General features: G+C 42.0%; 1 long non-coding RNA gene across 1 annotated transcript; it reads left to right on the top strand.

Moving 5' to 3' along the window:
- Nucleotides 1–462: 462 nt before the first annotated feature.
- Nucleotides 463–22,675, top strand: LOC121496635. Its single transcript, XR_005989287.1, has 3 exons — nt 463–533; nt 16,544–16,656; nt 22,494–22,675. It is a non-coding gene; the product is annotated as an uncharacterized LOC121496635 (long non-coding RNA).
- The last annotated feature ends 218 nt before the right edge of the window (nt 22,676–22,893 follow it).

Here is a 22,893-nt window from a genome sequence, read left to right as displayed (position 1 = left end):
GAAGACTAATCACATGTCAGGACTGTGATAGGTACCCAGAGGGAAGCAAAGATGAACACAACACGGCATCTTCCCTCAAGGAAATTATAGACTGGGAGGGCAAGATAGACACATACACACATTTTTCTGTTTTCCTGACACAAGCAGAATGACATAAAACATAAAATATGAATAAACCTTGGAAGAAACACATGAACTTTGGCACCTTTGCTGTCTCTGAAATGGTGGCCTGTGTCCCCTGTCAGTTGATTTCAGCCAGAAGACGTTAATTATATTGCTTAATTACACCAGAGCATACCAGAGTTGTTTTTTTTTTAACATTAATTCCCTACTGGGTTCCTGATATTTGCCTTACATTATTGCCAAGCACCAGAGAGGAGCAACAAACACAAGAAGGCTCTTAATATTTGGAATTCTCAGCCCTGCTGTGAGTTATTTGCCTTTCCATTTGGAGCTGGAGGACGCAAACCCTTCATCTGTTCCCTCGACCCCGGGAGCCGGGTTCTAGGAAAAAGGAGGGCTGGAACAACGTGGTGAGACATCCAGAGAACATTCTTAACTTTGCAAGGCACCAGAAGCTCTCATTTGACCCTCTCAACCATCACATTTAAGGAGGTCATGGCTTCTCTATTTTACAAATGAGGAAACTGAGGCATAGATAGAAGAAGTGCTTTATTTGCCTATAGTTAGACAAAGCAAAGGTGAGACTAGAACGCAAATTTACAAACTCCAAGCCTAAAGTGTTTGCAACTAAAACATGAACTTTTCACCAGGATAATTACATCTGTGCCAAATCACATAATGCACTTCATAATCTATCCTTAAATATTATTTTTTCCTATTGACAGCTTAGGTTAGCATATGTGTTTAATTAACATTTCTTTTTTTAAGATTTTATTTATTTATTCATGAGAGACAGAGAGAGAGAGAGAGAGAGAGGCAGAGACACAGGCAGAGGGAGAAGCAGGCTCCATACAGGGAGCCCTACATGGGACTCTATCCTGGGTCTCCAGGATCAGGCCCTGGACTGAAGGTGGCGCTAAACTGCTGAGCCACTGGGGCCGCCCTTAATTAACATTTCTAATTAAAACCATAACATGTAAAAATTTAAAAAAATTCAGAAGTTACATTTCTTCATATCTGTAAGTGATGCCAATTTGGACATGCTAGGTAAATTATTTTCGTTTTCCTGGTGAGATCCTCTGATAAAATTTTGTAAAATGGAACCAGTGGGAAGAAGTTGAAAGCTGTTAGCCAGCTCTCCACTAAGGCACAGATCAGGAAGCAAGGGGTGCTCTAAGGGGCTGCTTTTTGGATCTGGGATAGACAAGCACATTCTCTAGGGCAACATATTTACTCTCCACAGGAAATTCACTTGGAGGAGACAGGTGGTTGGATGGTATGGAATGTAAGAGAGGACTTTGCTGCAACAATGGCAAAGGGAGGGGGGTGGGAAGTCTATAAAGAGATGGCTGTAAAGTTGAGGATATTTTCAGTGAGAATTGCCTTGATTTGTTATTCTATTTCTACATGGTCCAAAAGAGGATTATGAGCAGGGTATGACACTCATTTATGAACATGCGTGGTGGATTGCTTTTGCTTGCAGTAAGATTTCCCAAAAACCTTAATCATTGCATTCATATCCTAGAGCTACTTATCCTATCATTCATTTATTTTTTTACTCTTAATTGATTCATTCTACTTAAATAAATTTATGTACAAAGGAAGTATCACATCACTATCATAAACAGAAAACCAGTATAAATAATATGTATACATGTACATGTTAAAATAACTACTAAATAAAATAAGTAACTACTGAGAAATGCTTGAGGGACTCTGGTAACCATTGCCTCTGCTGTTGATGGCCTGTGTACCAGGCTTTAGAATACACTGGATTCCACTCTACCAGAACATCTTCACTAATAATTGATAGAATTTTGAAAATTTATGATAACCTGCTAATGGTAGTCTTAAATTCACAACTGAATTGGTAGATCATTCATAACTGAAAAAGAGTTGTGATAAATGAGATAGACTAAGAAACAGAGTAGTAACAAAAGACATAAGTATATCTTCCCTTCAACTGTTCAGCTAGAACTATAGACGTGTATCTCCCCTCACCCCACTCATAAATGTGCAAATGTACTGGGGTCTCCCAAAGAGATATCACAGGCCCTTTAACTCTCAAACACTGGAGGATTCCTCTAGAGAAGTCCACCATTCCAGTCCTCATGGCCCCTCCAAGGTGGTTCTCTGTTGCTGCTCTTCCGAGCATAGGATGCATGACTCTCTACTGAGGTTGAGATGAGAGTCCCTGCCTTCCTTCTCCTGCTATCTTCAAAGACAGTTCTTTCACTTGATTCTTTCAACACTAAAACTTGGTGGCCCATCAAACTCAGAACCAGAAACATTAGCAACCAAGCTTTTACAAAAACATATGAGGGGGCATATTCCTCTTTCTATGAGGGCAGATTGGGTATGATCTGCCTGGAAGTTCCACTGCAGCACGAAGAAAAACAAAGGAGCTAGCCCTCCATAATACAATAAGCTGTGTATTCATGTACTGCTAATATAATCCTTTTGATTGTAATGGAGGCATCTGATGCTCCAAGCTTATCATCTCATTTCATCTACACACCAGCCATGAGTTAGGCACTGGTGTAAACCCCACTCCACCATAAATGAGGACACAGAAGTTCAGAGAGGCTGAGCAAGGAGCCCACAATTACCCAGTTAGTCAGTAAGGGGAAAATATCAGGATTCGAACCTAGCACTACTTTGCTCAAGTGCCTAGATGCTCACAGGGTAATTTGTAGATCATAAGTACCTTGCAAACAGCAAATAACTATACAGATATCAGACTCATTACTGTTTTTCCAAGGATCACTCATTATTCTCACTTGCAGATAAGGAAAAAGAATTAGATGATTTTTCTCCTGATAAAGCAGTCAGCACTGGTGTTAAAATTTGAGTCCCTCTGTCCAGGGGTGCTCGTTGTGGTTCTGATACTCAGGCTAAAGGAAAAGACATGGGAAATGCCTAATTCTTTTCTAATTAAAAAGAATATGTGGCAAAAAATAATATTGATAATACAATGGCAGAACAGGCTATTTCATACATTGCAGGTGGGAGAGCCGTTGGGACATCCTTTCTGGAAGGCAGTGTGGTAGAGTCCATTACAATCTTTAAGAGCATGGAACCCATGACCTAGCGATGCCACTGCTTGATAGCTCTCTTGGGGAGATCCTTTTCCAGGGACTCAAAGAGGCATAACCAAGAAATTTTGTTTGTAGAATACAAACTCAGGAATGATGAACATTTTATCTAACAAGAGAAAGGTTGAACATATGCATTACATTGATACTGTGGAGTCTCACACAGGCGTTAAAAATGAGGAGCTAGAGCTCCATGAGGGCACCAAAAGCTTCCTGAGATGCATGGGTAAGAGGATGGAACAACTGCGGAATAATGAGTGTGCAATGTACCTCTGTAAAGCAAAAGAAAATGATCTAATGATTTGAAAAGACATGAACCAAATGATGATACTAGGGTTAAACTGGTCCACCAGATGGAAAATGGAGGGGAGTTTTTGTTTGTACTCTTTATTTCTCTTTTTACAGTGAGGATATTCACATTGCCTATGTTACTAAAAAACAAAAATTAATAATGTTCACTTAGATAATTTAAAAATACAGATATGTAGGTCAGCAATAAGGAAGAAAATTATTAATTAACACCCAAAGATAATCATCACTAACATTTAGTATAATTTCTTCTATTTTTCTCTTGCTTATACACACACACATTTGATTTTTTACATAATTGGGAACTAATATCTGTAATTTTATTAAATAAGATATTTCCTGTGTCAGGGAAGATTTTACTTTAATACAGTTACGATTTGTGCATTCTTTAGGATTATCTTTGCATGAGATCATATTATCTGCAGATAGAAATAGTTATACTTCTTCCTTTCCAGTTTGGATGCCTCTTGTTTCTTGTTCTTATCTAATTGTTCTGGCTAGAACTTTAAGTAAAATTTGAATAAATATGATGAAAGCAGACATCCTTTTGTTCCTGATCATAGTGGGGTGGGTGGGTGGGGGGAGGGAACATTTGCAATACGTCCATTAAGTATATTAGCTGTGGGTTTTTCATAGATGCCCCTTATGAAATCTAGGAAGTTCCCTTCTATTCCTAGTTTGTTGAGTGTTTTTATTGTAGGGTGTTGGATTTTGTCAAATGCCTTTTTTGAATCAATTGAAATGCTCACGTGGATTTTTCCTCTCTGGTTCTATTAAAGGAATGTACTACATTGTTTGATTTAAATATTAAATATTTTTAAATATTTTATTTATTTATTCATGAGAGACACAGGGAGAGAGAGAGGCAGAGACACTGGCAGAGGGAGAAGCAGGCTCCATGCAGGGAGCCTGACGTGGGGACTTGATTCTAGGTCTCCAGGATCAGGCCCTGGGCTGAAGGCAGGCGCTAAACTGCTGACCCACCCGGGCTGCCCTGATTTTCTTATGTTAAACCACCTTTGCCTTTTGGGATAAATACAGTCATGGTGAATAATGTTTTTTATATTCTACTAGATTCAGCTTGATAATTTTTGTTGAGGATTTTGGCATCTATCCATAAGTGATATTGGTCTGTGGTTTTATTGTGATGTCTTTTTTTGGCTTTGTATTAGGGTAATGCTAGTCTCAGAATGAGTTAGGCAGTGTTTCTCCATGTCTATTTTTTGAAAGAAGTTGAGAAAGACTCGTGTTGATTTTTCTTTAAACATTTGGTCCTGGGCTTTTTTTGGTTGGATGTTTTATTATTGTTAGTTATTGTTATTATTATTATTATTACTACTTCTACTATTACCACTTACTCAATCTCTAAACTTATCATAAACCCATACAGATATTCTATTTTTTGTTGATTCAGTTTTGATAATTTTTCTGTTTTTAGATATTTGTTTCTTTTTTCCGTTGTTTTCTAATTTCTTGGCATGTGATTATTCATAGTATTCTCTTATAAACCTGTCTTATTCCTGTAAGGGCAATAGTAATGTACTTGTTTTCCTTCCTAATTCTAGTAATTTGAATTTTCTCTTTTTTTCCTTGGTCAGTCTAGCTAAAGTTTTGTCCATTGTTTTGATCTTTTCAAAGAATCAACTTTTCAGGTTTGTTCATTTTCTCTATTATTTTTCTATACTCTATTTCACTTATCTCTGCTCTAATCTTTATTATTTCCCTCCTTCTACTTTCTTTGGGTTTAATTTATTCTTATTTTTTCCCTTTCTTAAAGTTGAAGTTTAAGATATTAGTTTTGGATTTCTATAAACTTCCCTCTGGCACTGCTTTTGCTGCATCCCATAGATTTTGGTACATTGTATTTTCATTTTTTTTATATCCAAGTATTTTCTAATTTCCTTTGTGACTTCTTGTGGCTTTGATCCGTTGGTCATCTAGGAACATGATGTTTAATTTCTACATATTTGTGAATTTTCCAGATTACCTTCTGTTTTGATTTTCAGCTTAATTCCATTATACTTGGAATATAGAAGATATTTTGTATAATTTCAATCTTTCAAAGTTTACTGAGACTCATTTTGTTCTCTAACATATTGTCTATCCTGGAGAATGTCCCACATGCATATGAGAAGAATGTGTATTTTGTTATTATTGGGAATAGTGTTCTATAGGTGTCTGTTGGGTCTGTGTTCTCTATAGGCGTCTGTTGGGTCTGGCTGTTGTATAGTATTGCTCAAGTCTGCTATTTTCTTGCTAATCATCTGTCTACTTCCACCCACTGTCAAAAGTGACCTATCGATGTCTAACTATTACAGGTGAACTGTTTCTACCTTTGATTCTGTCCTTTTTTCCTTCATGTTTTTGAGGTCTTTATTGTCTTATAGACAGTTGGATTTTTTTTTTTTTACCCATTCTGCCAATGTCTATCTTTTGATTAAAATGAGTTCAATGTCTGGACTTCATGGAGTTATCTCCATTGATTACTTTTTAAAAAAAATAAGGACCATACTTCCTTGTTTCTTTATAAGCCTTGTAATTTTGGGCTGATAACTGGACATTTTGAATATTATAACATGGAAACTCTGGAAACCAGATGATCCCACCTCCTATGGATTTGTTGCTGCTTGTTGTGATGGCTGTTTCTTTAATAACTTTTCTGAACTAATTTTGTAAAGTCTGTATTCTTTGTCATGTGTGGCCACTGAAGTCTCTGTTCCATTAGCTTGATGGTCAGATAATGATTAGACAGAAATTTTATTAAATGCCTGGCATAAAGAAGTTTCCCAATCTTTGAAGATGGACTGTGTGTGTATTAGGACATACCTTCAACAATCAGCCAGGAAGTTTACAACCATGATTTAGCCTTCGCTTCTTTGTGCAGAATCTCAAGGTCAGGCAGAGGTGAGAGTTTAGGGATTTCTTAGTTCTTTCCTGAGCATGTACACATCCCTATGAATGCACATGGCTGTCTAAATTCCCAGGAATAGGTTGGAGCTTTTCAAACCCCTTATTTCCCAAAGCACCACATTCCCCTGCCTTTCCTTCCAAGCTTTATGATTAATCTATTGTTTGCCCCAACCGTTATTCATTGCCTCAGGCAGCAGCAGCTAAAACATTTGCCTGTAAGTGTTTTTGACAAATGCTCCCAAGTAGCTGCTTCAGAACTGGGTGAGTAGGGAGTTTGGTAAAGTAATGGCAAGACTTTTAAGCTGGTCTTCCAGGGAAATATCAGACCGCTCAAAACTAATAATTACAACTCTTGAGGTTTGTTCTGCTTCTCTGAAACTAGTATTGGGAATATGAGCTGTTATTTTCAAGGCTACCACAGAGCTGGGGAGCAGGCAATGGACCAGGGTCAGTTGAAATGTGACAAAGCTCACTGTTTTATGGAGATTCAGCCACTTTTCTTGATTAAGTCTTCCCCTGGTTGCTGTTTGGTTTTTGTTTTTAGTTAAGTTGTCATAAGTAGATTCTGACCATTTTTGCCAGGTTTCTTCCCATTGCTTTTATAGAGTGGTGGTCTTTTGGAATCTCTTACTCTCTTATTATTGCTAGCATCACTCCAATACAGAGACCTTTAAAACATTCTATTTAATGGTTGCGTAATATTTACTGATTTCCTTTAACCACTGTTAAATTGATGGACATTTATCAATTGTTTTCATTATATCATGTAGAGTGGTGTAATACTTCTATGTTCATCTCTGTTCACATCCCCAATTGTTTTCTTAGGCTAGATTCCTCAAGTGAACATGTAGGTGAAAAGATACAAACTTCCAAAGCCCATGATATATGTTGTGAAGATAATTTCCAAATGATGGTATTTACACTTGCACTGGTATACTTAAAAGTACTGTTTCACCACAGCCTTCTCCCCTGTATCATCACCTAAGGCATTTGTTAATTAAGTAGCCAAAAAGTAGTATTTGGTTGTTTTGTCTTACATATCTAAGGTCACCAGCAAGGCCAAAATATTTATGATGTTTATTTGGTATCACTGTTTCTTCTGTGAGTTTCTCATCAATATTCTTTGTTGTGAGATGTCTTCTTTTTAAATTATTTATAAGAGCTACTTACATAGTAAGGATATGAATCCTTGATGGCAATAATTATGCATATTTAAAAATACAGAGCTTTAAAAGCACTTCTAATTTCATATAGTCAATAAGTTCCCTTTGGTAGCTCTGGGTCACTGTATTAGTGCCCTATTGCTGCTGTAACAAATTACCACAAACTGAGTGGCTTAAAACAACACAAATTTATTCTCCTACAGTTAGTTACAAGATCAAAAGACCAGCAGGGCTGGTTCCTCTGGAAGCCCTATGGGGAGAATCTGTGTCCTCGTCATTTATAGCTTCTAAAGGCTGCCTGTATTCCTCGGTTTGTGACCCCTTTTTCTATATTCAAAGCACATGACTCCAATGTCTGCTCCTGTCAGAACATCACTTTTTCTGATTCTGACTTCTCTTACATCCCTTTTATAATGATCATTGTGATTATGTCAAGCCCACTCAGATAATCCAACATAATCACTCCATCTCAAGATTCCTAACTTGATCACATCTGCAAAGTCTCCTTTGCCATATGTGTTAATCGGAATTCTCCAGAAAAACAGAATCAATAGAATATGTAGGTGGACAGGTAGGTAAATGGATAGATAGGTAATTTATTTTAAGGAATTAGTTTATATGATGGTGGGGGATGGCAGGTCCAAAATCTGCAGGGCAAGCTGTCAGGCTACAGACCCAGGGAAGAGTTGATTTGCAATCTTGAGGAGAGTTGTTTCCTTTTTGAGGGATCTCAGTTTTCTTCTTTAAGCCTGGAACTGATTGGATGAGGTCCACCCACATTATGAAGAGTAATCTGCTTGATGTAAATGTTAATCATATCCAAAAATTACCACCAACAACAAATTACCTTCACTACAACATCTAGGTGGGTGTTCAGTCAAACAACTGGATACCATAGCCTCTCTCAGCTGACACATATGATTAATTATCACAGCATCTTCACAATTTCCAGGGATCAGGATATGGGCATATTGGAGGGGCCATTATTCAGCCTACCACAAGCAGCTGGGGCTATTTCTTTGACTAAAAAGAGAATATCCTTCTCTTGAGAAAAGATAGATACTAATTCAGACTAACTAAACCCAAACACTTCACAATGCTCCCTTTCCCATCAGAATTTTACAGAAACAGAAGGGAATCTTCCCATGATTCCTTTTGCCTTCATTATATGCAGTTTTGAGGAGAATTTCATATATTATCCTCAGTAATAAAAAGAAAGATCTGCTTCTCTGATTAAAAGCCTTTTTTCCATACTTTTGAAGAAGAAAATCTCTCTCTTTCTCTTGAATTGCTATTCTTGGCAGGAAATATTTTATCAGCTCAGGCTCCTAATTGGATAGGAACATGGCCATTGTGGTGCTTTTCTGTTGCAGACAGGAGACCTTTAGGTTTAGGGGACTAGAGACACATTTCAGCAGGAATCTGTTCCCATTTGGTCACTCACAATATTTGAAAATGAGAGTGAAATGGGAGAGATGGGAGGATTCCCAGAGAATTGTTCCAAGTTGCTAGAACTTTACTCCTGAGCTGCCTGAGCTCTCCAAGACAAAAGAAACTGAGGTTCAAGGAAGAATCTGCTTGAAAAAAAAATCTTGCTTCTGTTAAAAATATAAAATAGCATTCATTGTTATTATCTGAATGATTAATTCTGCCTCATAGTCTTTGTTCTCATAGGTCTTTTTCTTCTTTACCAAAAGAATTTCATTGCAATGGAAATCTCTATTCTTTTCAATATAGCATTTCCTTGAGCCTTGGAGCTATAGGAGACTTAGTTAAATACACAGCCAAGGATTTGGTCTGGTCTCTCATCCCCCAGCAACATGGCCTAAGGTACCCTTCTTTTTTGGGGTAGCATGGGGAGTTCCCCATATGGCATCACATATGGAATAATCATAACAACTGGTGTCCCTTGAAGACTCATCTGTTCTAAGCCTTAAGTTAATGCTTTGTACACAATGTCTTAGCTCTTCTGAAAATATTTTTCCCAGGTAGACCACCACAGTCCCTATCTTACAGATGAGGAAACCAAGGCTTAGAATCATTGAAGGACTCATCTAAGGAAGTTCCCCCATCACTGGAATTCAAGCCTCTATGACAACAGAGCCATGTGTAGCCCTGTTAGGGGTTAAATCATGTCCTCCCCTCTCCACACACACTCAAAAGCATATAGGACACAAAGTCCTAATCCTTAGTACCTCAGAATGTAACCTTATGTGGAAATATGATCTTTACATATATAATTAAGATGAGATTGTAATGAATAGGGTGAGCCTCTAATTCAATATGGCTGGCATTCTTATACAAGGGAGGAATGTGGACACAGAGATGAATGTTTACAGAGCTGAGATGATGCAAAAAGACACAGGGAGAAGAAGGCCATCTATGGGCCAAAGAGAGAGACCAGGAGCAGACCCTTCTCTCATGGAGCTCAGAAATAACCAGCCCTGCTGATACCTTGATCTCAAATTTCCAGCCTCCAGAACTGTGAGACACTACATTTCTGTTGTTAAGCCACCCAGTCTGTGATCCTTTGTCATGGCAGCCCCTGAACACTAATACAGGCCCCTACACCATAAGACTTTCTACTATTCAGTGCCTTCAGTGAGTGGAGTGCTTGGTTGGCCTCTGGCCTCCAAATGTGGCTCACCATGAGAAGGGAAAATGGATGTTTTGACAATGCAGGAAATACGTTGCCTCATTTCTATGCTGGTGCCATCCAGATCAGTACACAGCTCTGTTACCTCTTCCTCTTATTTCCATTTAATCCTGGATGCTCAGAGCAGAGTCATATAACTAGCAAATGGCAGAGTTCCTTGACTTCTATGTAGTGTCCTCTCACAAGGTACTCTCCCAAAGCGTATGAAAACCCACTGCACCTGCTTCCTCTCTGACCTGTGGTGATGCTGAAATTCTACCAAGACTAAGAGTCACATGGGAAGTCCTAGGCAGAGGACAGAGGAGACACATTAGAGTCTTAATCCTTGGCATGGATTGTTGCATTGGATTAATCATTTCAGCAGGTGGGAGTAAAGCCCTGGGAAAATGGACCTAGGATGGGTAAGTTTTGAGGGGCTGGGACCTAGGATGGGCAAGTTTTGAGGGGCTTGGGGGAGAAAGAGAGAGAGAGATAGGAACTGTCAAGTTAGAGTGTAGACCCTTACCTTGCAGAAAGTCTTTGGTTGAAGGTGAGGAAACATGATCGAGGTGAGCCATAAAGCACCAAGACACACTCACCTACTTTGCATCTTGCCAGAGAAGTTCCTGGCATGGGGTTAATTGCCCACTTTCCTGAAGCTGTACCTGGAAACCTTCCCAGACTGCACATCTGTCAGGGCTGGGCAGCACACCCTCTGGAGGAGAAATCCGAGGGAGGGCAGGGAGGTGGACAAGTGAACTCTTCCTCTCACATCTCTGCTGCCACAACAAACACCTGGCTGCCTCCTCTTTGCCCCCCTGCTCCCAAGCCATCTGGCCCAGGACCATCTGCTGGGTCAGTGGGGTGTTCTGAAATAGCTCTGCACCCTCTTGTCAGTTTGGATGTTTAACTCTCCACTTGGCTCAGCTAATAGGCTCCCAAAGATCCAGGGCTTCCCCGTCGAGGCAAGAGGAGCTGGCTTGCATGTCCCAGGATGAAGGATTTAGGAAAAGAACAAGCTCGTTCGAACTGTGCTTCCTCCACTTTTTTTGTAATGAATAGGGTGTTTTCAAGCATATGTTATCTCACTTAATGTCCCAATGGCCCAGAGAGGAAAATGTCTTTATTCAAATGTTACCCATTTCATGGGTGAGAAAACTGAAACTCCGTAAGTCCCTGTGACTTGGTTGTTCTCAAACCCAACTCTAAAGCAAACTTGCCTGCTTCCTCTCCTGATGATTCAGGAAAGGGCTGAAAGGAAACCCGAAGCAGGAAAAAGAATGCCCCCTCGAATACCTGCTTCAAGTCTACTTCTAGCCAGGTGGGGTTGTGGGGGCTCTCAAAGAACCAGAACCTTGCCCTAAAGGGGTCCACTTGCACTAGGGGCAAAACACAGGTACAGTTCATCATTGTGTTTACGATGGGGGGCTATTATCTGGAGCTTTAAAAGTGAGGATTTGTATCCAAGTTGCCGAATGTACTTTCTAAACATCTAGAACATTAATATATTAATATTAGTATCAATACATTAATAGAACATTATATATTAATGTATCTTTAAACATCTCAAAATCTTGAGTCCTCAAACATAATAAAGTGGTATTGTGGTTTTGCTCTAACAAGTACTGAGAGATGGAAAGCTCTTCTGCTTCTCGTTTTCCACAGCAGCTCTGACAGAAATCCTCTTGGCATCTGCATCCTTGACGTATCGAGTCAAGCTCACCAATAGATACGTCATGTGCCTACTTAGACAAGATGCAGAGCCGGAAGCATGGCCAGCTCATGTAGATGTCATCATCTTGTCTGATTCCAAAGAAGCACTGGAGAAAAGGTGTGGGCACAGTGCAGGGGAGTGCCTTGAGATGGAAAGATAGTCACATTCATTGAGGACCCACTGTGTGGCTAGAGCTGCTCTGGGTGCTTCTTACACGTGTTGCCTCAAGCCATTCCTTCAGTACCATTGTGATGCTAATGCCAATCTGTCCACTGTACAGTTGACAAAAGAAGCTTGAGCATCCTCACAGCTCAGGGGACATGTCTCTGTGCTCAGTCATCAAAACAGGACTTGAGCCCATGTGGTCTGACTCTGGAGCTTGGATGCATGATCCATGTGCCATCGAAGACAGGCTGATGGCTGGAAGGCTCTGCAGCCTTGAGTGGTGACTGATGAGGGCTCACAGAAAAGTTTGTTTTCTTCCCACCAAACCAAGCATTTCCCCTGTGCTCCTTAGCTATGGCTGACATTACAATAAGCTGGAAAGATTTGCCAAACCAGGCCCAGATTTCAGGGCTTTTGATTTCCTGGTCTGGGGTGGGGCCTACCTCCTGGAATTTTTGAAATCTCCCCAGGGATGACAACCATTGTTCTAAAAGCTGGGAAATGAATGAGGGAAGTATTCATGCCCTCAGTAAGGGGTAAGAGTCCTGCCTCACCTGCCACTTACCCATCCAAGTGATGAGTCAGTCAATTATTTTGATTGACTTTTACATCTGGTTTAACTCCTTGGTTCGGAGGTGGCCAGGTCTAGGGGGAGGGGTGACTCCTGAGACAGAAGGGGGGCATAGCACACAAGAGGGGAGGGGTGATTGAGATCAGATTGGGTGAGCTGCATGGGCCTGACATTTGAGAGGTAATGTGATGACAGCAGGCCCAAGCCTGCTGGAGAGAGGGGAGAAGAAGGCCTTTTGATTTGCTGGTGGCGCAGGGAGCAGATGTGGTACAGCTAATGGCTTCTGTGCCAGGAGCAGCTGCCAGGTGACTGGGTGAGTTATGGGCTTAGGCTGCTCCTTCCCTGGCCTGGCCCAACCCCACCAGGTAGCCAGTTTGGCAGGAGGATGTGAGCCCCCACGGGCCCCAGGGTGAAATGAGAATTGTGGTCAGCAGAAGGAGCTGACCTCCCAGGACTTTCAAGACCAGGGTGAGGGGCTCTTGCAGAAACTCAGTCCTGGAGGCTGCAGGAATAGGCTGGGACTAGAGTGAGCAGAGAGGAGGGGAAAGCACGTATTGTTGGCACCATTAATTTAGTAATGACCACTTAGCGTTTAGTGGGCATTTCCTGTGTGCCAGGCAGGGCACTGAGGGTAGAAAAAGCTTACCCCACTTATGCTTTACACTCCATGAGGTACCTAATCTCACCACCCCACTTTTACAGAAGATGACACTGAGGCTTGGTGAGGGGGTATATGATGCAAACTCTGACTCAAGCCCAAGGTGGCCAGCCTTCCGGAGCCCGGCCCTTGGCCCCCACAGTGGCTGCCTGCTGTGGCCAGAGACTTCCACGGTGGTTACCAGCCCAGACTGTGGACAGTCAGCTGGGGCTCAAATCCCAGCTCTGCTGCTTCTGGGCTGAACCCTGTGGTCTTCAAGCAGAATTTGGAAACCATAAGTAATGCTTAATCCCAAGGGATAAAGCTGTTGGTTATGGCTCTCAAGCCATTCCATCCCTAAGCAGGGCTGAGTGATGTCTTTTAGTTCACTGTATCCCCAGGGGTGACCAGAGACAAATAATGGGCAGAGAAGAACGAGGGGGGGTGGCAGTGTTTGCTGTTACAGCGGAGAAGCCGCAGGCAGGAGGGCAGTCACCACCGTGGGCCCAGGTGTGTGACAATGCATGCCTGGCAGTCATAGGAGCACATGGTTCCTGAATTTCTTTGTGCCCCTAAATCAGGCCCTTGCCCCGAGGGGGTCCAGGCCTGTGCTTGTTTGCTGGAAGCACATCCTGGCTTCCCGGAGAGGAGCTGTCGTGGTCCAAGAATGAGCTGATCTAGGGGCGCAATAGTGTGCAGTTCTGTAATACGAAAATAGATCTGTTTCCCCGGCCCTTTTATTCCGCACACAATGGGATCACCAGGCCACTCTTTCTTTCTCTTTCCAACAACAACGATGCCATCAATATCCTCCTGGGCTCATCTTTATTTGAAGGCCGGGAGGCATGAATTTTATCATTGCAGATAATCCTGCCGGCTAAAAAATATTCTAAACAAAGTGAACCACTCCAATTGCCCACTAAGGCAGGTTTTCTTGAATCGAACAGGCTTTTATTTGCTGAGTCCTCCTCCTGCCCAAGCCGCCAGCCCTTCTTCACAAGACTGAATGGCCTTTGCCAATGGAAGAAGCCTTTCTGGAAAGTCGTGAAACTTGATTTCAGCCCAGGAATGAGCCCTGTGTGGAAATGATGCTGGTTTTGAACTGCTCTTCTAGGGCACATTCTCCATTTCTGAGTGCGGCAGTTTGCTGGAAGTAATATCACTCGCCCCGAATCGAGTTATAGAGTGGGAGGCTTAGACCGGAGAGATCACCTAGTAACTACATTCTGGTCTTAGGATTGCATTTTACAGGTAGGAAAACCGGGGTGCAGGGTAAAGAAGTGACTTAACCTAAACTCGCAAAGCTAGCAGGTGGCAGAGAAAGGATGTGATGCCATGCTCTTTCTTCCAGCCAACTCCAGCGTTTCCCACAATGTGGTATGTGCGGTACGGATGGCGCCCAAAGTGATTTGGGGTGGCCCCATGGTATCAAATGGCATTAAATCATATTGATTCATCCAGACAGAAAATTATTTCCTTTCAACTTTATTTTACTTTTGCTCTGGATCATAGCAGGCTTAGTTTGGTGCTAGCAAACTAAGTCTTTCTTTCCTCTGTTAACAGGATTTCTCTCCCTTTGTAACAAATGCAGAGCAGACCTCCTGTGGAGAAGAGGCAACAATATCTGGTTTGAATTTAATAACACTGGTTTTTTTTCTTTCTTTTTTCTTTTTTTAAAACTTTTTTATTGGAGTTCAATTTGCCAACATACAGCATAACACCCAGTGCTCATCCCGCCAAGTGCCCCCTCAGTGCCCATCACCCAGTCACCCCAACCCCCCTGCCCACTTCCCCTTCCACTGCCCCTTGTTCGTTTCCCAGAGTTAGGTGTCTCTCATGTTTTGTCACCCTCACTGGTATTTTCACTCATTTTCTCTCCTTTCCCGTTATTCCCTTAATTTTTATATCCCCCAGATGAATGAGACCATATAATGTTTGTCCTTTTCCGATTGACTTATTTCACCCAGCATAGTACCCTCCAAGTCCCTCCACGTCGAAGCAAATAGTATTTGTCATTTCTAATGGCTGAGCAATATTCCATCATATACTTATACCGCATCTTCTTTATCCATTCATCTTTTGATGGACATCGAGGTTTTGTTTTCATTGTGTTTGTTTTAAATGTTACCACCCATCTAATATTATTCATTTTCCACTTAGAGCTTTTTAATGACTGTTTTTAAATACCTGTATTTTTCATAAATTAAAAAAAAGTAATTTTATTTTCATTTTTAAAGGTGAGTTTATTTAAAGCATTAAGTAAATAACATTATAGGTGCTCTATGGATGTGACAGCCTCCAGAAGGGAAGAAAGGAGGGGATAAGGCAATAAGGAGCATGGCTGAAACTTGCAAATGACTGCTTCGCATGTGGTACATCCTACATATATGGCTTCAGGGCTGAACTAAGTCCGTTGAAGAGAATTTCCAGAAGAAAAGATGCTGGAACTTGAACTCATTTCTCTTGTCTGCATAGGTCTCATCCATTTTGAAGCATTCTATCATTTATTTCTTTCCTATTCCTGACCATTTGCTTCACCAGAAGCAGCATCTTGCCCACATAGATGCACAAATAGGGAGGTTTCTTGGGTACTATGCTATCCTAAGGGTGCCAGCTCAGGCCTTCCCTGGCTGCACCCCTGCAAACAAGTCATTGACTGTCTGCAGCTGTCTTCAACTGCATGTGAGAAAGCTCAGGCTGAATGAATGTAGTCTGTCCTTTTAAATCTTTATTATTGTTATTGTTATTTTAATTTGTGAGGTTGTATGGTATAATGGGGTTCCAGAGCTAGTCTGGAAGGATTCAAATCCTCTTTCTACTCTTCCTTAGCTATATGCCATTAGATAAGTTATTTAGTTTCTCTGAGCCCTGGCATCCGTATCTATAAAAAAAAGATGGTGGGGAGGAAGCCAAGACCGTGGAATCTGTGTGCATTTCAGACTAACTCATGAGACTCAAGTGTACCAAGGGCATCCAATGAGCTTATCAGGCATGGAGGAGAGAACCAGACAAAGTTTCCTGGCTTATCTTGCCTCAGCCACTGTTAACTTCCTTGAAGGTGAGGTCCCTATAGCACCTAGCACACTACAAAGTACCCATTGAGTATTGGTTAAATTGAATTAACTGAGTTGAATGGGTTCAGATTGGATTGTACTGCAATGAATGTTTTTAATCACTCATTTATCTAGCAGATTTCCTTTTTTTTTTTCTTTTTTTTTGAGCATCCATGACATGACCGGCTACACAGTTTCCTGTCCTAGAGGGACAACTCCAATGTCACCCTAACCTGGAAAGGCTCATGGCTCCACTACTTCCTAATGTGACCTTGAATAAGGTACTCCATGTCTCTGTTTTATGGTTTCCCCATTTATAAAAATGGCTCTAATAATGGTACTTATGTCATAGGAGGGTTGGGAAAAAAAGAGGAGATAAAGCAGGGAAAATCCCTTAGCAAAATGTGAGCACGGAGATTACCCATCACGCCTGAGGACTGTGTGCCTGGGATGGAGCAGTGAGTAAAATAGTCATGGCCCTGCCCTCATGGCACTTACAGTCTAGCAAGGGAGATAGACAAAAGGTAAGTAAACAAACTGAAATACACAGCTAGAAGTAGTGGCAAGTGCTGTGCAGGAAACAAGCACAATGTCTTGAGAGAGATCCATGGGGTGACGTGTGTATCTTGGCATCTAGTCAAGCCTGAGAAGGGTATCTTCAAGATAAAACCATAGGGGTGAGAATGATCAAGGCTTAACCATGCATGACTCAGAGGGAACAGCTTGAGAGAAGACCTTGGATTGAGAATGAGACAAGAGTGGTGTGCATGAGTTGGAGAGCACCAGTGGTCTCTCCCCCTTAGAGTGTTAGAGAAAGTAAATTTCTTAAGCTCAGTTAAGATACACTTTATTAACAGGATTTGACTCAACAGAAGCAATGTAACTGTTCCTTTTTGGGAAGGACGCTAAAGGACGCTAAAAATAAAATCATTTCTGATTTGTTGTGCATTGCTAAAGGTTCTGATCATCAATTCAGACATGGCAGGAGTGGGGCTCCCCCAAAACCAGCAGCAATTTTCTGACACCAGCATAGTATTCTACAATCCAACTCAATTTCGATACACTATCTACCCAGAGATGGCATCAGATTCCACATCTACAGGCTCAGTCCCACAAGACTGCCCTCTGCTTCAGATGCCAGTCCAGGTTGTCACCTATGCTTCTGCCCAAAAGGTTATAAATCAGACATTCCCACAACACCCTCTTTGGGTTCAATTAATTTGCTAGAAGAGCTCACAAAACTCAGGAAACTAGTTTACTCACTGTATTACCAGTTTATGACAAATATTAAAGGAAAAGAATTAACAGATAAGGAGATGCATAGGGTGAGGTCTCAAATAAAGGAGATTCTGTCTTTGTGGAGTTTGGGGCCTAGCATGGTTGTACATAAAAGTGTTCTGATTCCCCAACCTGGAAGCTCTCTAAACCCTATCCTTTAGGGTTTTTATGGAGGCTTTATCACATAAGCTTGATCATTGGCTATTGGTGATTGATATTCAACTTCCAGCCCCTCTCTCCTTCCTAGAAATCTGGGGTAGGACTGAAAACTCCAATCCTCTGTGGTTGGTTTCTCTAGCAACCAGCTCCCATCCTTTGGTGCTCTCCAAAACTGACCTCATTTACATAACCCCATTTGTGGTACAAAGGGGCTCATTATGAATAACAAGACTCTCATATTACCTTTATGGCTCTGAAGTGATTTCAAGAATTAAGACAAGGGGGCATCTGGGTGGCTCCTTAGGTTAAGCTCTGCCTTCAGCTCAGTTCATGATCCTAGAGTCCCAGGATCGAGCCCCACGTGGGATCCCCACTTGGTAGAAAGTCTGCTTCTCCCTCTGACACTCCCCACTCTTGTGCTTCCTCTCTCTCTCTCTAATAAAATTTTAAAAATCTTTTTAAAAAATGAAGGCAAGAGACAAAATGTTATAACAAAAGATGTTCCCATTCCTCTTATCACTCACAAAATTCTTAGAGTTTTGGGAACACTAAGCCAGAAACTTGGACAAAAAAAACAAACATACTTGAGAAATATATTTGGTCATTCAGATGACAATATCGTCATCTGCTATAAATGACAATATGACAATATCGTACCTGCTACTGTCTATCTGGAGTCAGGTTGGAGAGAACCTCATTCCATCTGGTAACACTCAGCTTCATAATCCTGCCATTTTGCTAAGTCAGGAAACAGATCCTGTGGGAAGAGATGGGGATGCCTGGAAAGTGCTGGTCCCCGGAGACACCAAGGTTCTGGAGGCTCCACAGAAAGTGAGGCCAGATCCAAGCTAGGTAAGGTGACCTGCACACTGAGTCAGGCACCACAGAGCTCCACTGGTACCTGGCCTTTGTGGGGGAGATTTACAGTTCCAATTTACATCTCCATGTGCCAACATGTGAACAAGTCTCTTGTTTAAGAATTATTATAGGCAGATGACTCTATGCTACTTAAGTCATAACATCTGGGTGGCGTTAAACAAATAAAATTCAATCAAATAAATTTGAAGATCTAACTGGCTGGGTCAGCATCCCATCTAGCAAGTTGAAAGGAGATCTCAGGAGTCATACAAAATGGAAGGTTTTGATAGGAAAGAGGGTGGGGCAAGAAAGTTATTACAAAAGAAAAGAAAGGATTACTTCAGGCACCTCACCTTCCCTTAGAGAAAAGGGCAGGGGGTAGTACCATGCAGATAACCTCATCTTCCTTTGTGGGATGGAGAGCATCCATATGACAAATTAGCCCCTCCGTGCTGATCAGAAAATTCCACATTGATTGGCTTAAAATTCCACTCAGAGGCTGAAACTGCAAGTTAAATCTCAGTTTGCTGTCCTGTGGACAAGTGATTCCACTTTGGGCCTGTGGCTTTCTTTTCAATAGTGATGATTTTCTTGGCCTCAGAGTGAACCAGTTTGGGCTTTGAGCATTGCCCTGATGTTATTCTTCTGGGGTAAAGCAGAGACAGGTCTCCATTTGTGCATTAAGTAACCAGTAAGAACAACTGACATTGATCCAGTGCTTAGGACTCAACCAGAATATGTTTTCTGGCCAGCACTTACCAACCACACTGAGGGAAGTATTATAATAATCTCCATGTTAAAGATGGGGCATCTGAGGCACAGGAAGGTTGACTAACCTGCCCAGGGCCCCACAGGCTATAAGTGGCAGTCAGGACACAAACCATACAGGCTAGCCCAGAGCCTGGGCATGTCACAGCAGGGTTGTGCTGGCTTCTGTGTTCAGCAGAACCTCCTCATCCCCTAAAGCCCAACTTGCGAATCAGCAGCCTCTCATTTGGGGTATACCTTACCATGAACTTAGAACATCTAGTTAAATGCTCTTTAAGGGCTAATGTGGGCGGACTGCCCATCTGCTCTGAAAAAATTAAAGAGGGTGAGATTTCCGGCATCCTGACCACCTCATTACATTAGATAGGGCTGGAGTGGGGCTCCGTCTGTCTGCACTTATCATAGCCCATGTGCATGCCTGACATTGTGATATATATAGACCCTCCAGGTTCAAAGGGTGGTCCCAGGTTCAGCATGGACCTCACCCAGGAACTTGTTGGAAACGCCTATTCTCAGACCTGGTGAATCAGAATCATCATTTAAATCAGTTTTATGCATCTTAAAGTTTGGGATGCTCCAGTGTAGATCATTATTGATTCATTTATTACAAACTCTACTGGGTGATTATATCTGGACTAGGAGATGAGCAGCTTCTGTGGATGGATCGTTATGCCTCTGCCCTTCTGGGGCTGCATGGGAGGCAGAAATAGTGCAGGAAGGGCTAAAATGGAGACAGAGTTGTGCTTTGCAGGAATTCTGAGGATGCCACGAATGACTTCTAATCAGTCTGGGGCAGGATAAAGCATGAGAGACAGCACCTAGAGGAAATGATACCAAGTGAGTCAGGTGAGGAGGTGGAGATTGGGGTTCCACAGGCAGAGGGGTGCTGGCTTAGAAGCTATTAGTGTAGAAAAGAGTCTCCTAGCTTTGTCTGACATCAGGCATGGATTCAGAGAAGTTACACCCCTGCTTCCTGTAAAATATTTTAGTATCTGTGAAGTGTCTGTTCATATATTTAACTTGAAATATCAGTGCAATCTGTCATGGGTTCAGACTGGTCTTCTCTGCACGTGAACTCCAAAATTGTACTTGGCTCCCCACTCCCATGGTCTGCTGAGTGCCCACTGAAGCTGTCCTGTGTGGATACCACCTACAGGAACCTGCCCAGTGGTAGGGTAAGTGCAGCTTCCCATGATGACCTCTCCCAGACTCTGAGCATGGAGGACAAGCACCTCTATTTGGCTGCTTCTAATTTCATCATCTGTTTCAATGGCAATGATGCTAACTCAGTAACAACACTTGCCTGTTTCCACAGTCTTGTCAATTGTTAAATTGTGCAGAACTGCAGGCCAGATCTGTAAAGATTTATTCTCCTCCCCTGCTGCTTGCTATGGAAGTGGTGCAGGGCATGCTGAAGTCTTCCTAGAAGGGGCTTGGAGGAGAAATAACTTATCTCTCCATTTGATGACTTGTTTCAAATAGGGAGGCTGGTCCAGTAGCTGGGGACAGAGGGTAAGAGCTCTGGGAGATATCTCCTAGGTCTGAAAAGGAGCTATCTAGCATGCCACTCAGGACACTCCTGGAAGAGCAGTGGCATCTTCATCCCTGGTCAAGTTTCAATAGGTTTTTGTTTGTTTGTTTGTTTGTTTGTTTGTTTAAGATTCTGATTTCAGCATTTTAATCCTACCAATTAAAAATATTATTTATTTATTTATTTATTTATTTATTATTTATTTTAGAGAAAGAGCAGGGAGGGGTAGAGGGAGAGGGAGAAAGACAAGCAGACTCTGCCCTGAGCATGGATGGATCCCAATGTAGGGCTCAATCCCACAACCCTGAGATCATGACCTGAGTCAAAATTAAGAGAAGCTCAACCAACTGAGATACCCAAGGCACCCTCCTATTCCTTTCTAGAGCGACCCCAATACTTGCCATCAGACATGATGGTGAATGCATTTCTGCATTTCTGATTTCTGGAAAAGAACCCAATTGAACCAACCCAGATTTCAATTTCTATCTGGTTGGATTTTCCAACACCAATTTCTTCTTCCAGAATGGTTGAGTTGTGGGAATACCTGATACTTAGAGGAGAGGAAGTAAACTCAACCTTCTAGATGGTTCTATCCCATTTTTTGAGTGCCTGGGATCAGGCCTTAGGATATTCAGGCTAGTTTCATACAACTTCTTATTTAAATGTTTGTTGAGTGAGATAATTTGTTCAGCAAATATCAATTGAACACCTATTACGTGTCAAGTACTTTTCTAACCACTGGAGAGAGAGTAGTGAATATTCTAGTGGGATACACAGGCCACAAACAAATAAAAAAAATGAATTGAAAAGATTGTTTTTGAAAGTACAAGGTACTAAGAAGAAAATAAGACAAGGCAAATATGTGAAAGCTTCTATTATATAGCTTGGCTCCCATTAACTGCCCATCATGGAATTTGGAGTTAGGTGGCTATGAATTAGACTCTATCTCTCTCACGTGGAACCTATATGTCCTTGGGCAAGTCACTCAACTTCTTTGTGCCTTGGGGTCCCCTTCCAGGACTGGGACTAGGTTAACACAAGAGAGGCACTTAATGAGCGAAATTTCAGGAGGCGTTCAATGTCAGGGCCATGCAAATGTAAAGATTCTCTGCACGTGAACTCCAAAATTGTTCACGAGAACAGTTAAATCCTGAGTTAGCATCATTGCCATTGAAACAGATGATGAAATTAGAAGCAGCCAAATAGAGGTGCTTGTCCTCCATGCTCAGAGTCTGGGAGAGGTCACCTGAGAGTGAATGATACCCTCAACTTCACATCTAAGTGCTTCTCTTGTCTCCCCCTTGTCCAGGGCCTGTCTCCATATTTAAAGGGGGGGAAGTAATGGTACCTACCTCCTGGAGTTGTTATAGGTAAGTTCAGGATCAAGTGAGATATGAGAGAAAACAGAAGGTCTTACAAGCCTGGAAGATCTTGGTTTCTGCAAGGAGAAGGGAGTTGCCAGGATGAGGCTGTGCCAGAATAGGGTGAGAGGACTCAAACCCTGACTCCTTGTCTCATTTCCAGTCCCGGGACCTGAGAAAAAGTGGCAGAGCTTCCTTTTGCTGTGGATTCTCATTAGCACTGAGATGTGTGCTTATTGTTGGGCTGTCTGTGTGCTGAGCAAAGCCCAGTGTGTATCCCTGGATGAAAGGAGGCACCCAAACTGACGGGCATGCAGGCAACAGCTTCTCCTTGGAATCAGGATTCCAGCCTTCCTCTGAGCAGACAGGTAAACCACGGAGGGTAGGGCTCCAGAAAGGCAGCCCCATCCCTCCCCAGCCTGGGCAGTGGAATCCCCCATGAAGCCACCCTGCCATACATGATCCAGTGTGGGGTTCCTAATGAAAAATGGCTGGGCTATTAGCGCTTTGCAAATTAAGGGTCCTTTCATTTATTACTATGCTCTGCTAAGGATGAGCATTAA

This window comes from Vulpes lagopus, chromosome 8, assembly GCF_018345385.1.
Source record: "Vulpes lagopus strain Blue_001 chromosome 8, ASM1834538v1, whole genome shotgun sequence".
In the NCBI taxonomy this organism is placed as follows: Eukaryota; Metazoa; Chordata; class Mammalia; order Carnivora; family Canidae; genus Vulpes; species Vulpes lagopus.
Note: the sequence above shows the minus strand (reverse complement) of the source record. Positions and strands in the feature narration are given on the sequence as shown.